The 16,658-nt window shown below is 38.3% G+C and overlaps 1 protein-coding gene across 3 annotated transcripts in view; it reads right to left on the minus strand.

Moving 5' to 3' along the window:
• The window catches only part of NR3C2 (nuclear receptor subfamily 3 group C member 2), a 315,216-nt gene that overhangs the window by 155,301 nt on the left and 143,257 nt on the right, over window positions 1-16,658 (minus strand). The window lies entirely within an intron of this gene.

Genomic DNA, 16,658 nt, shown 5'->3' on the forward strand with positions numbered 1-16,658 from the left:
TCCTATGACCCCAGCTGACTTCCTGCCCTTTGGGCAGGGGGCTGGACTCGATGATCTCCCGAGGTCCCTTCCACCCCTAATGTCTATGAAATCTATTTACAATATAAATACATTAATATAGCTACAGTACAAAATTCTGGGTTATTTTTGTTGAAAATAGGGTATCGGGCCTTGGTTCAGGTACCAATCCCCCATTTATAACATTGTTTCCTATGGGAAAATTGGTTCTGAGTTACAATATTTTGACTGAAGAAGCATGTTTTTCAGGAACCAATTGTGTCGTGAGTCTTAGGACTGCCTGTACCTGAAAGGAAAGTACAAAGGATGGAGATGGGCTTTTCTCTGTGGCAGCAGAAGTCAGGATTAGGAACAATGGCTGCAAACTTCAGCAGGGGGAATTTAGTTTGCAGATTAGGAGATTTTTCTGACTATGAGGGTGGTCAAGCATTGGAATAGGCTACCTGGAGAAATTATGGGAACTCAGTCCTTGGAAGTTTTCAAGAGCAGGTTAGGCACAAACTTGGCTGAGATGATTTAGTCAGGGATACTCCTGCCTTAAACAGCATGCTGAACCAGATGATCATGTGAGGTCCAATCCTACCTTCCTATGCTCCTAATTTCCTACCTCCAAAAGCCACCCATCTATACCTACTAAGTTTGTCAGTATGCCCAGGAGCAAATCCAATTGTAAACCAAGAAACAAAGGTAACCTCAAAGAGGCCGAATGGATCTGACAATCAAAGAAAACATGATTTAGATCTTTCTTTAGAGACTAAAATGCTTCTCAAGTGTTCCTCAGCTCAAAGTCACCCTTACTATAAAGGCACTGGCTACTTTATGAACATTTTTATAGCTCTCCTGTAGAACCCAGAGGCTTAAAGCCACTGTATGTCATCCAAGTTTGTGAGAACCTTCCAATTTTTTTTATAACATTCAGTTTCTGGGATTAAGGCTCCAACCCATTCTCATTGCCTATCTCCAAAACATGATATAGTTGCAAATCAACATTTGTTTCTTGCAAGTTTAAATCTTGATTACATTAAAAGTTTTGGAATTCCTTTAGCAGAATGTGTTTATGCATTATGGAAACAAATGAAGTAATCTGATTGTGCAAAGCTGTCTTCAGTTCTCACAACTTGGGTTAGATCATTATCTAACCTCAGAAATGTCCCTCATGAATATACGAGTCAAAAAGGCATCCTGTGCCACTGAAACAGCCACCAGCAAAGCAAAAAAGCCATGTTTGTTTCTTCATTTTTCAGGCACTACTCTATTCTCAGAGTATTTTGGTACCCAGTAACAAAGGCATAACTAGTAAGGCTTGTGTCCTGGACAGCTGCTGTGTGGGGAGGGCTCAGTGCAGCCAGCAGCTGAGGGGTTAACACTGCAGCTGCTAGGGTTCAAGGACCTTCCTGTGGCCTCCGACTGCAGCTGCTCACTCCCATCACCCCTGAAACTGAGGCAGTGGCTGCAGTAGGATAGTGTTAACTCTCTAGCTGCTGCACTTTCCTCTGCAACAGGTGTGTCTCCTACACACCATGAGGTTGGTGAGAGGGCCAGGGCTGATGTGGGGACTAGGCAAATGGGGCCTGGACCTCTGAATGCCACCAATTCCAGTCGCCAGTTGCAAAGGACAACTATGGAATCAGCTGCACAGTACGGCAGTGCCCCCTTTAAGTCCATTTTGACACTTAAATCAGTGCCGGGGGCTTGTGTCCCAGTCACCCACCTCTAGTTATGCTACTGCTATGCTAAGCTGCTAAAAATATAGCTTCCCCGCCTTCTTTTTTTATCTAGAGTGTGTGTTATGTGTGCAGGTAGGTAGAGATTTTAAACTTTCTTTCAAATAAGTATATAGTGATAGAAATATTACATCCATCAAAGGATACCAGTGCAAGCTGTTATGGTGCAACTGTTACATTTGCATAATTATACAGAGTAGAAGTGTACCACAACTACTCCAATTTTAGCCCTGCCTCATCCAAGGTCAAAGTTAAAGGCAATTTAGCTTACTTGCATCAGGAACTAAAGGATCATGCAGATATAACAATTTTAGCATAACAGCTGCTGCAGTGCTCCTGAGCAGCAGTTCTACTTCCCTTTTAAAGTGGCTACAGCATGCATTTGTCCATACCCTATGTCTCCTTCAGTCTTCTTCTATCCTCTGTTTGTCCTGAGCTTTAACAATTTCAGTGCAGCAATCAGTTTGGGCATCTCCAGTCAGGCCAGCCTCCAGCAGTTACCTTCTCTGTTATCTGATACTCCAAGGTAAGCCAGTGTGGGGACTGGAAGCAGAAGCCCAAATCCATAACTCCCTCTCCTCCAAGTTAGGAAGTGTTGACAACCAGCATATATTCTCTGTTGCTCACTCTCCTTCTGGTGCCATGATAATTGCACCCCTTGCTGCACAACAGTAAAGCTCTAGCATGAAGAAAAGTGAACTTAATCTAGGTCTTCATCTTCCTGGGTGACTGCATGAGGTTAATACAGAAAAGACTACCACCATAACCATCTTTAAATGAAAACAGTTTGTCTGCATCTGTTCTTTAAGAGGGGGGAACAGTCCCCTCAGGACAGGACTCCAGTTTCTGCATCTCAAACGCAAGATAGGAGCTGGGAATTCAGATATACTCCTGTGCTTAGCATCTGTACAGCTAAAAGCTCAGCATGTGGGTTTATATATTTCTTGTGCTGAATCTAGCTCTTCTCATACACTATATAGGGAGTCAAGGCACCTAAATCAGGGGTTTTGGATACCATATTAAAAGTCAAGTATCTAACGGTTAGACACTGCAACACCGTATCTGTAGGCCCTAACCTTTAGCACAAATGAGTGGCCTTAGGGATCTCTGAACACATGCAGGTAAAGATGCATTTGGATCTAATGCATGAACCCATACCATACCACACATGTATGGCAGGAGGCCTGATTGTGTGGATCACGCATTAGATCCAATTGCACTTTACTGCCAGCTAGGTGGAGCCTCATCTAGCCTCCCCCTGCATCAGCAAGAAGCAGACACCTATAGCTGGGAGCCCATTTGTTGAAGGGAGCTCCCAACCATGGGGGCTATGTGCAGCTGTGACCTAGAGACCCCACAGCTGCCAGGTCTGGGATGCAATTCACATGTGCACCTCATGCAGCTAAGACCCAGAGCCCCATCAGCTGTGGGACTCTCAGTTCCAGCTGTAGGTGAGGTACTGCTGGGGTCAAGAGCCCTGTGTCAGCCAGGGCACTTAATGCACCCTCGAGCCTTGGGGGATCATGGCAGCTATGATCACAAGGGCTCAAGGGCTGCACCCCTGTTAGCTAATGGGACTCCCAGGTGCAGAGGAGACTCTGCTACACATGCAAATAATTTTGTACTTTAGAATGATATAGAGATGCAGAGACCAAGACAGAGAAGAAATTAAGTGATCTAGACAAAGTCACATTATGCAAAAATATCTAAGCTAAGGAGTTTATGGGTCCCACATATACATGTTCAGACTGCTATACTAAATAGTCACTTCATAGTTAAGATGGGTACAGGTCTAACTAAATGTACACCATGTCATTCTAGCATTTTAGAAGTAAAATTTTAAAACAGTATCAATTAGTTCAGAGTACAAAAGTATGCGACTGAAAGTTAAACTCTGATACGTCTGCCTAATTCACAATACATTTTTTATGGCTTGAGATACCCCTTTAAAGTAATCTGAGAATTAGAAATAACTTATAAACCATAACTCTTCATAAGACAGTTATGAGTATGCACCAAAAAAACCCTGTCATTCAAATAAACTATTTTGTTAAAGATGGATATTTTAAAATATCTATTAATCAATCATAGCATATAAGAATGGTATGAAACAAAAACGTTTACATATTTATTTTTGAAGAAACCAAAATGTTAATCTTTTCACAATTTGATTCCAAGTGCAAACACCGACAGGTAATACAGTCATACAGTATAAGGTAACTGCAGACTTTAACTTTTAAATCAATTAAAATACCCTTCCATTACACATCAGAGTGAGAAATAATAGCCTGCCAACTGCCACAGAAAATTTTGGTTATGTAGTAGACTACAGCTGAAATCACTGACTGATACCTACAGCAAAGACTTTTGGTAATTTTCCCATAGTGACTGCAGTTACTGACAAAGTTCAAATTTGCCTTGACAGGATTTTTAAGGCAAACTAAAAATGTTCACAATCTCAAGTCTGAGTTCATTTTTATTCAGTTTAAATTAATTCCATTTCTCAGATAGTAATGATATTCAGTGCTCTTGACTATTTTTCTCCCACCCTTTATAAATTCACATAGTGAAGACTAAAAGAAAATGAAAATATAAAACAAACCACAAACCAGTTGTATTATATGTTCTGCTCCTAATACAATAACTGTTCTCCCACTAAATTCTTCATTGTATTTTGTCAAAACTCAGTAATAAGTACAGTGGAGCCTGGTCCCTGGGGGAACTGTCATTTAACTTTAGTGGAAGCAGAAGCTAATCTATGTGGTAAAATACCTCCTCCTTTTTCAGGTCAATCATGTTTAACCATTCATCAACCAAAATGTGCCCCAGCCTAACCAAGCTGACAGTCGTGCAAACATAACTGGTAAATACGCACCTAATTACTCATTTATGCATGAAATTAGCAAAATTTGGCAAGCAAAAGCACATTTCAGTTGGCACAAGCTATGTGTGCACTGTTGAAATGTGCCATTGCAACCATTGGATCTTAGTTTGTGTCATTTGTACACCATGCAGATTTTTAATTATTTATGTAGCAAGAACTTTGCAATATACATAATTTAATGCATAGTATCACATATTGACAAGATAGTTCTTGTATAAAGCACAGTTAAAATCAGAAGAAAGAGCCTGACTACATACATTCTTTGCTCCATTAAGCAATTTAGTCTTGTTCTCAAAAAAAGCTTCTGACAATATTTTTTGCAAGTGTTGAAATTATTTCTGCTATAAACAGGTGTGCAATATGCAGTATAAGCACTTGGGCAAGAATGAAACTGATGCAACCTAAAAAATTATAATGGTCAAAAATTCTAAAATATGTAGAACTACATTACACCTTGGTTTCTGTGATTGCACAGGGGAAGGACCAAGAAGGCTCTGTCTTCTCAACTTGTGTCCCTTCACAGAGAGCAGATAAAAGTCACAGCCCTTGCATTTTCTAAGTGCAAATACCAATGGTGTACCCAGACCCTGATCAGATATAGGGAAGTTCCTTCCACTCCATCTCTCTCATATATCTGCACAGAGTCAAGGACTACTTGTTCCTTAATATGGCAAATGAATATGGCAAATCTAGTATGAATAAAATAATAAAACCATTTGTAAACTCTACCATCTAATATGAAATTGAGATAACTGTTAATATAGTCAACTAATTGGATTTTGAACATTAAGTATGAAAAAGGATCAAAATTGCTTCAATCAGTATTAAGATGCACTTCATTACCACTGATGGCAAGTAAGGGATCTCCACCTGTGCTCCCTTTAAGTTTTAGATGAGCACTGCATAACACTTATCACAAATACAGTCCAACTACTTTAATCAGAAGTGCATCGGCCCTACTGTGTCAACGTATTTATATTCAATTTGTCACGTTCCGTTTCCTACATTTCCTCAATCATTTCAAGTGAAGAAATTATTCTTCAGTGTTCTAAAAAAAAATGCTGTGGAGTATTATTGATAAATCATCCTGTCTGTCATGTTACAGATTAGAGGTGGCTGTATTTCAGTGGTTGTAAAAATGAGACGTATATGCCTATAAAGTGCTCTGGGATCCTTCTGGAAGGACAATGTTTTATCATCAGTAGAATAACAGTATGACCTGTCAGCAGAAGTTTGACAAATAAAGGACTGCACAATATGTACAAGAGTCCATTTTATTCTATTTATTTGCATACCAGTTAGGGACCACAAACTTAAAGATTGCAGTAAGTTGTGCTTCTTAAGATGTATGTGGACCACATCAGTTACTGAGGAAGCGTGAGGATGGGGATATACAATAAAAAACCCTAAAAACCTTATGAACAAAACTATGGTAATATTGCTGATGGTGACGTACCATAATTATTCTTGGACCATGCAGTAACAATCCCAAATTATGAAACTGCTGAAATAATATTTTTTGAAGTTTCATCTTTCCCTTGTACATAAAAACCTCTGCTAAGCCTGCAAAATCTTGACCTTAAATTTAAGGGCATTATGCTAGTTTAATAAATTACACAGAGGCTTGACTTGTGATTAAGGCTGAAACTCTTGTATTTATAGGACTTCCTTATTTTCATTAAGCCCCAATGTGCTATCAGTAAACTAGAACAGTTTTTTTTTTTTTATTCATTTTCACTTTAAATGACAAACACAATATACACATTTTTAAGATCAAGCTTTGTGAATAAGATGACATGGATATACCCTGCACAAAATAATATAAATCCAGCTATATGGAAACTGAGATTATACATTTCCAGTAAAGGTGGCATTACCTGCTTTGCGTACAACTCCATTTCATTTAAATTGAGTTAGATTTTATGAAGAGATGTTTAAGGAAAAATTATTTTTCTTATACTAGTATCTTAAGCATAAAACCGTCACAATTTTAGATTCCAACAGATCCTTTTTAGTTCTTCAATAAGCCACAGTTCAAGTTTGTTAAAGGCTGAAACTACAGCACAGTGTGTTCTTCATGACACCTACAATGCATATAATGCAACATGATTGAGAAGTTCTTCATCAAAAAAGCTATTCCGTTTCACAAGCTTGATGATAGCTCTAATGAACTATATATGGACTGAATCACTGTTCTAGAAAAAGTACACAGTTCAGTTTATTCTCAGGAAAAAATTATTTGTCAAGAATTAGACTGTTAAAGTTTTTTAAAATATAACTGGAATATCAACAGATTTATAAGCAACCTTTAAAAAAAAAAAATGATGGGGAACAGGCAAAGACACGTTACTTTCAACATTCTCATTAACTGGTGCAACAAGTACCCTGCCAGGTTACTAGAGAATCAGTGTGAGAATATGGAAATGGGTACCGTATCTAAGTTGAGCAGCTGAGAAGTGGCAAAAAGTGGCTGAGCCCAGTGGAACTGACTGCAGGAGTGGGAAGTGGAGGGATTTCAAGGAGTAGGTCATGAGGGAAAAGCAATATCAAACTAATGAGACTGGGTACTTACTCTGGCTTGTTTTGTGCTGGGAACTAAATTGAGGAAGTCTAGCCCACTGGATTTCTGGTTGAGGCCAAAAAGCCCATGGAACCACAGGGGACAAGGCAACAGGGCCCAGGGATGCAAATATAGAGAGGCACTTAAAGTTACTCCTCTCCTACAGAACTTGGGCATGTTTCCTAATTTAAATACCATTAAATTGTGGCAAGTGAGGTAGGCACTTCAGAATGTGGGGAGGGTCACCAGGGGGCAGCAGACTTCCTCAAGGCATATCAGGACAGCTACAGCTGGGTCATTTAAAACTTGTACACAGAAAGCATTTATGATTACATTATCTAGAATACTGGGGCAGTAACAAAAATACAAATCCTATAGATCTTTCCCACCTCAGATTCTATGATCTGTGCAAGTAGCCTGCAGATCACGACTAATAGAGTTTGGATGAGTGACATTTGCAAAATATTTTGGAAAAACACAGGCTCCCAGGGAATTCTTTGGTTAAACAAAATGTTATCACCTGATTGACATAAAGACATGGAAAAACATGTCCTTTTAATCTTTTATGGCCAATGGAACAGATGTCAATTCAATATGGAGTTTTACTGTATCGTATAGTGAAATTCATAAGATGAATTTGAATGAATGTATGAGAAGCTTGCTTCTCTCATACTCTCTGGACCAACACAGTTACCACAACACAGTGACACTAGTAAATAACTGCAGTATATACTCCTGAAGCAAAGCAGAGGTAGAAAGTCTCTTCCTTCACAATGCTTTCCTGTAAGATAGCCACCCTTCAGGTACAGTCCTTCAAACTGTACACTACTGCCACTGCTGGGAATAAAGTGTCTTGATTCTGAATCCAAAATTCTGGTTTCTTGAATGGTGAAATAATAATTGGAAATTATTTGAGAGAGACAAATAACAGTGCTCTTCTGCTTAAATTAAGCAGACTGGAAATATGGGGAGCAAATATACCCTGGCTGACATCTATTAATGGTGTAGGCATTGATCCGACCAGAATTTTCTCAAGAAGCATGTAGATGATGATAGTGAGATAAGACCCCTTTTCTACCATTTCACTATTTGTAATTTCTGTGGTAGCTGTATTACCATGGTTCCCAACTATTTCAGAAGATCTTACATGTATGAGTAAAGAAACTACTCCTGTATCACTTCATACCTTATATTTCCAGTTTCTACAAGTCTGTTATTAAAAAGAGACAGATAAGCCATCCCATCTGACACTCTTCAAGGCAATCACCTTCAGGAAACAATGCAACAACCCACAATTAGATCATTAGACTGGTGGATGCTATTAAATAGTTGTCTTGAGGAGTTACTGAACATTGCCTAATATTTCTGAATTACTGTCTCACCAATCACTTTCAGATGTACCTAATTAGTCAAAATGAACTTACTGAATAGAATAGTATACCATCCTACTCATTTGTTCTTGGAAGAAACTTTACTAAAAACATGAAGACCAAGAACATTTGGAACACTACTTTGCACCCTCATCTCTTTTGCATATCAAACTTACTTTCTTTTACAGTCCTCTCTCATATTGTGAGTTCTTTACAAAATAATTATTGCATAAATATTGTTAAGAACACACTAGCCACCTGATGAACAGAAGAAGTAGGTTATAAATGCCAGAAGTGACTAAATTATCATGCCTCTTTGATCTCACTCAACAATCCAGGTTCCAGGAATTTATCCAAACATTCCAAATACACAAGCCACGTCTAAGTATTTTTTTTTAAACAAACATGCCCCAAAATCTTCTCTCTCCTTCCTCCCAGAATGTAGTATTTCCTGCAAAATAAGATAGTGCCTAAAGCCAGAGAGAAAAAACAGGTATGGAAAAAATGTGACAACTTCAAAGTCTGACATCTTCACCTTTCCCAGAATATAGATATTACCAAGTTCCAGTGGAAACCAGAGGGAGGGAAACTTACACTTAACCAAGATAATCAACTTTAAAATTTGTAGAATTTTTATACACAAAGAATGTTGTTCTGCATAATTTTAGAATTGTTTCTAGCCCCTGCTGACTTTAAGAGAGGAAGGATACCACAAAGATATGACATATGTGTATATATACACATACATACACACTTCAAAAGCGTATTTTCCAAGTAGATAGATATTTATATATTTAAATATTTATCTATCTATATAAATATCTATCTAGCTATCTGTCTGTCTACTTTGAAAATATGCTTTTGAGGTACATGTACAAAATCCGTAACAATGCAATGAGATATAAACATTGCATTAGTATTCATGCGAGATGATATAGCTTCATCATTGGCAGTAATTCAGGCAGTCCAAACTCATTTTAACAAAATCTTCATGCCACACGTATATTGTCTCTTCAGTGTCTCTCAATGTGTTCTGCAGTCTTTGTCTTTTAAATGAAAGAGCTCATCTTTTACTTCGCATATGGTGTTAAAATTGTTATCAGCACTTATGGATAGTCTAAAGTCTTTCCTTGGATCTGAAGAACAGCAAAGAAATAAGCAACATCTTTATTCCCACCTCTGCATCCATTTCACAGTAACATAAAATAAATTCTACCCCCTTGGTTAATATATCCTATACACTCAGTGTGTGAGAAAGGGAGCCTCTTCAGAAAGTTTTACACACATGCAAGTGTTTGGTATTATTTGGTCCCACAATTTATCTTCCATAATAGCAAAGATTGCATGAAATTTTCACTATTTCATTTTGAGAGCTAGAAAAAAATATATGAAATCTTAGTTCCACTGAAATCAGTGGCAGTCAATATCACCCTACAAATTTATGCCAAAATAAAGTATGTTCCTCATATCAAAATCTTAAATGAGTAATTCAGCTAATTTATAAACACAAATGTTTCTTTAAAAACAGATAAAATAAACCAAGTGGCAACAACATGCCCTCCATAGTTGGCTGCAAATTGATTGCTCTGTTTGGATCATGTCTTTAATTTCAATGAATTTCAATGTTACAGAAAAAAATATTCATTTTACTCTCTATAAATAAGAGCAGCTTTAGACCACACCAAAAACATGTAATATGGTTTTTAAATTATTGGACAAATTAAATTTATTTTCCTGTAAAGTTCAGTAAAGATAACAAGCTAAACTGTGCAAAGAATCTAAACTGTACATCCAGTGAAAAGTACATTTATATTTAAAAATATTATTAAAAACCGAAGACTGTTTTATTTTTATATGAGTATTAAGTGTTTGGCTGAAGAGCTTCTTACACTTTGACTTACAGTATCATCAGGCTCTTTCAGATTTGTGAAATGTGCATTTTCCACAGTTTTGTTTTATGTCAAATATGTATATCGTGGTCTGTGTGATAAACATAGCTTCTAATAATTTTTTTAAATTATAAGAGAAATGGCAAGATGGAAAGTAATTATACAATTATACAATAACTGCAGACACATTTGTATGCAAGATACACCAATGCCCTCATCCATTTTATTATTTCTATCCTGACAAGGCACTGCTTACTTAAATTCTTTTGTATCAAATCATTCAGACAGAGCCACAATCCACTCAAACTGCTGAGTTTGTTCCAAACAGATAAAGAAATGCATAAAAATCTTTGTTTTTTCCTTATCTCCAGACAACTAACTTTATACCTTGGCATTTAGCCTCATGATTTATACTGCTATGCCATATTTCAAGCATTAAAAATGTCATCATGCAAATACTTCAAGACATTCTTAGTTCCACAAGTTGCTTTGAGTTTTTCTTAATACTTTTGTGGGGGTGTCGCTTCGAGACACCGACACCTCCCACTCGGGGACCACTTCCCGCCTGCAGCGGGTCGTTCCTGGACTCCTGTGCACCTCTAACTCGCCTGTCATGACTTTGATGGTTCCGGTTCAGTTGGAATTGTTTGGCGCGTGCCAGTCCAAAAACGAGACTCACTGTAGGCGTGGGGTCCCATGTTGTTAAGGGCTCCTCCTCCCCTACACCCTTACCCGTTCCACCGGGCACGTGGCTGCCTATCTGGGCAGGCCACGCAATCAGGAAATCACTCCCACTCGTTTGTAAAAGGAAACAAGGATCAACACAAAAGATTACGGCCAGGAGTTCTACAGGGTCGGTGGACTGCTTCAGTCTTCAGCAGCCGTTCCCCTCTCTTCTCCTGTAAGCCTTGGGGTTGGGACCCCTTTCCCACTTCCCCACGAGTGCTCCAGCCCTCTCTCAGGCACCCCGAGTTTGTTCAGCCCCTCCCTACCAGGAGGGCAGCTTCCCCATTGGGCTTGCTCCTTTACTAGGGTTTATACAGTACCTTGCCTAGCCGCTCCCGGTGGCTTCAAACTGTCCATGGCCTCCCTGTACCGGATGCTCGAGTTCACAAACTCCGCCGGGGCTGACCCTTACCCCAGAAAGTCCTGCAGCCCCCACGGGCAGCTCGCATCCGCGCTCGGGAGCTTTCTCTGGCGGTGGCTTCTCCGCCCGCTCCTTCCGGTCCCGCCGCCCCCTCGTCCGGCTCCGGCGCTTCCTTTATGCCGCCACTGCTCATTCCGGGCCTTCCTTCTTCCAGAGACCTAAAAGAGGTGAGTTTCCGCCCGGCGTGTTGGACCTGCGCCCACCGGGCTTGCCTAACTGCGCCGGGACAGGGCGACTCAGAACCTGTTGGCTCCTTTCCTCCCTCACAACTTTGAGATACTTCCTGAATCTCTTCCATAGAAACCTCAATTTTTAGATTGGGGTTTTTCTTCTGCTTTTTCATGTCTCCCACCTTTGGTTAGAATCTTGTAGGGTTCAAGTGTCAAATATGTAAACTATTTTTTCCATCAAGAGAAGCAGCCAGTACACTGGTATATTCCACAAGCAGTTGCGTTTCTGGCTCAAGATTTGTCTTTCACTTGTATTATCTGCTAATAGGAATTCCACTTTGTAAACGTAACTTTGGTTATGATGAATTAGGAATTCGTATTCATTGGCAAAAATCAAGCCTTGCAGAAATCTCTCCTGAGGTCTCATACACTAAGAGGATTAAAAAAGGCAAGCACCACCTTTGCTCATGTATTTTCACCACATATAATTGCACATGTTTCTTCTACATCTCTTCACATCACAGTATGCATGATATGAATCTTTGTAAACTAGCTTTTCATGTAGCCTCTTAATCAAAAATACTACATACAAAGTCTGCAGTAGAATGAAAATACTATCTTTAGTCCTCGTGGTATATGACAAAGCCTACCTTTGAGAATAAGCCTTAAAACATTTTATCCTAGAGTTTTATTCAGCTATAATGACACCACTGTAGTCATCCATAATTCATAAGCAGGGCCCTGTTGTATGTTCTGTGAATGATGTTTGATACACCAGTAAAAAGAACCCTGGAGAGCCTGAGCCAGCTAAATGCTCTATACTAGCATAATCAATATAGCATCCCCCTCTGCCTCAGTTTTCATGTGTTTTTACCAATATTTACATTTTCAGAAAAAGTATGGAAGTTTTCTGCAGACATGATGATTGTTGTATATGCAATTTATCGTTTTAAAATACTGCTATTTTATACATTTGTATAAAATAGGCCAAGACACGGGCTATTATATACTATGTCAGGTGCTAGGTCTTTAGCCTACAAAATTGTTTAAGAAGAAATTCTACATTCAATGCTGATGGGACAGTCAGCTAAAAGTTTCTCACCCTGAAGTTGAATCTCACAGATGCTATAATGTGACTCAAAATTTTTCTGCCATGGTGTTCTTGCCCTAAAAATCAAGGGACCATTACATATTTTGGGTCAGTCTTGCAGCTTTTGCTATTAAAAGGGGATTCAGATATTTGTATACCACTGCACAGTTCGTGGAGACACCATGTGAAAAACACTTTGTTCTGATCCCATGCTTTAAGCCATTTTCATGGTTTTTGTATCTATCTGCCATCAACTAACTCAAGGTTACAAGAAGTCTCTGACTATTCCACTAATACTTTTATGTTATACATAATGAGCTTTTCCTACATCATGCTTGCTAGCTACTTATGTAACGCAATTACCAGCTTTCTAACCACCTTAACTGTCTAATGATAAAACATGAATTCTTCCCTCAGGGTTATAACCAAATGTCAAATGAATAAAAATGAAGAGATGTGAAGGTGAGCAAGTTGCAAATCTTGTCACTATAGTGTGCTTAGATGGACACAGAAGAGTTTGTCTCAATAACCCAATGTTTGGTAAACTGATTCTACTGTATGAATATGCATAATAGTTTTTAATGAATCAATTTACTTTCTTGTCTAAGATCCTAAATTATTCCAGAAAGTCCAGCACAAATGGTCACACTGACAGTCTCGTTTTTCTATTGTAATTCCTATGAAATTATTGGGGATTAAATCAATTTTGTATTATAAAATTTAAAAGGTTCACAGACATTGCTCAGTCTCATTACCATAAGTACTTAAACCAACCTGTTGAATCTTACAGTTGGAATGCCCTTTTTTCTTAAATGATATAGACTGGTTCACAAATACAAAGACAGGTCTTCATTTTTCATTATTAAATTGAATAGAACTTTTTCCATTTTCAGACAGAGTTGCTGTGAAATTACCATGTCTCCCAGTTGTAGAGCTTTTGCACCTCTAAAATTAAAGATGTGCAAATTAATTTATTTATTCCAACCAAATTGAATTTAAACGTTAGATGGGGCATTAAACATTGAAAATATCAAGTTTCACAATTAGCACTATTTTTTATGTGTTGCTGGGAAGATAAAAGGAAAGTAGTTGTCTGAAAAGGATATGAAACTGAAGAACTCATGGAGGACGTATAAGCTTTCGAAAGACTGGAAAAGTGTAATCATAATGCTTAGTTTTAAAAATTGGGGAAAAGGAGGACACAGGGATATATAGAATAGTCAAGCCTAACTGCAATTCCCCAAAAGATACTGGAACAATAGTAAATTTTTAAAGCATCTGGAAGATAACTTTTAAGAACAATTCATGCCAAAACAATCCAATTTCCTCCATGACAGGTTAATAGAGAGAAGTAGGTATGATACATCTTTATTTTATTTAGGCTTTTGAAGCTGGCTCACAAGACTTTCTTATAAGCAAGCTAGGGAGATATGGACTGGATAAACAGAATGTGATGGTTGCAGAACTGGATGTATTCAAAGAGGAATTTACCATGGTGCACTGTCAAACTGGAAGGATGTACAAAAATGTATAGAACACTTTGATTTATATCAAAGGGAGTTGAAAGTCCACGTGAAAGCAGAATTTGGCCATAATTATGGAGCTGATTCTCTCTCCCACTTCAAAGTGAAGGCAGATATATTTATCTCAGTCCTGAAGTCTGAAATTTATTGAGAGATCAAGAGTGAAATCCTGGCCCAATTAAGGTCTATGGCATTTTTACTGTTGGTTTTAATTGGGGCAAGGTTTCATCCCAAGACTCAATGTGGCATGCTGTCAGGCAACCTGCTGATCCATGTATAGGGGATTTCTTGCCTGAAGAATGACAACTATGGAATGATTTAACTATGAAACCACAACTTCCTTCTCTATAGCATTTGATCAAATAATGATGAAGTATACCCATCCCCATGAGAATTTCACTAATGAATCAACCAAGAGGCTTTCACCAAAGTATAGAACATACCTAATTAATATGAACTTACCCTACAAAATGATGAAAAGAGGAAAAGTTTCCCACAACATTGAGGGCATGACTGCATACTCTTCTCATTTTTACAAGATTAAATTCACTGACTTTTATGGAAATATTTGGAAGACTACACACCAATGCAACTAGAATCTCAATACATGGAGGATTATCAATATCTTAAGAAACTTAGATTGTACTATATCATTGAAGGTATCATTAATAATGTCTAGACATAGTATAATGATTAGTAAAGCCCCAGTTTGACATGAATGTCAGTAAAAAAATAAATAAAAATAAATCAAATTATCAAAGGCTTGCCTCTTTATACCACCAAGACAGTGGTTTTCAAACTTCTTAGTCATCGAAACTTCTCATATCACTTCTTCTGCTGTGGAACCCCTACCCCTATTTCCATGGGCCATGTGAGATGATGTGGAGCCAGGCCATCCAGTACAGTAATGGCGTAGCACAATGCTTCTGAGCCTGCTCTGCCATTATCCCCAAGCTCTTTGCAGAACCCCTGATAACCTACTGTGGAAACCCAGGGTTCCGTGGAACACAGTTGGAAAACCACTGTGCTAAGGTATCAGACCACAATCATACATGGAGGAGTTCTCAATTGTATCCAACATGAAGCCCTCCTGGTATCAGTGCGAGTGTCCTTAGTTGGCACCATGAAGTCAATATGCACCACACAGTTGTATATCTGCTTAAATTGTGTGTGTGTGTGTGTGTGTGTGTATAAAATAATAATACTGTTTTGCATGTGGAAATACTTGCACTAGAAAGTTATGGGCACACAACAGGCATTTAAAAAAATATGGCCCTAAATTTCATTTCTATTTCTGGGAGACTCATGGGGTTATCAAGTCTTCTATCTATTGATTTCTAAGTTCTGTTTCAAAAGCTTCTCTTAATTCAAATATGCTGCTATTAAACTAATCCTGTCAGGCAAATGCTAAAAGAAAGAAAAATCCTTGTATACCATATGCTTTTTAAAAATATATTTTTTGCTTCTTTTGTCATAAAAATAACACATTTTCTTTAAAGGACTATTGTATTAATGATAAATATTTCTCATAGTTGTAGTCTTTAGTGTTTCCCTTTATCTACTCTTTTAATAAAATTTTGAAATTACATTACCTCTTTTATGCTGAATTCACTAAATCTTTTAAATTCTCTAAGTCTAGACAGAAACCCCTCTGAAATTCCTTCAGGGTTCAGTCTTATTTTAAAGAACACAATCTAATATGACTTGAAGCTAGTGAATAGTTAAGCTTTGATTACAATTTACAGTGTGCAAAGACAAAACTATAATAACTGTACATCTGGGCAGTGGGTTGGAGCTGTAGAGAATAAATAAAGGCCAGGGGAGGTTTTATTCTGTCTATTCCACATTCTTCAAGGACACGGCAGCTTGCATTAGAGGACAGTAGCAAAGCAAGCACTTGCAGCGTGAGCAAGCTTACACGTGAACTGCATCTAGTTTCCTTCTTTGTGTAGACATCACCAAATAGATTACCTACAGAATTTACTCCTCCATCAAATTTAGAGACTGTCATTATCCACTGGTTGGAAGCCAGAAGCTAAATGCTATCAGTATTTATACTCCGATCACAACTCAATAAAAAAAAGAAGTTGCACTGTTGTCCTGGTATGAAGGAATTACATAATGCTGTTATGTTACATAACAGTAGTCAATGCGAACAGAGGGCAGCAAACAGAAGGAGTCTGTCTAGGGAGCTCTCCCCAGGAGGGAGCCAGGGAGCACAAGATTGTCTGTGTGCATGTGTGTGGGTGGAAGTGTGGGCAAGGCCCCTGGTGCAGGTGCTCG

This window comes from Crocodylus porosus, unplaced genomic scaffold (assembly GCF_001723895.1).
Source record: "Crocodylus porosus isolate Cpor-Errol unplaced genomic scaffold, CroPor_comp1, whole genome shotgun sequence".
Lineage (NCBI taxonomy): Eukaryota > Metazoa > Chordata > Crocodylia > Crocodylidae > Crocodylus > Crocodylus porosus.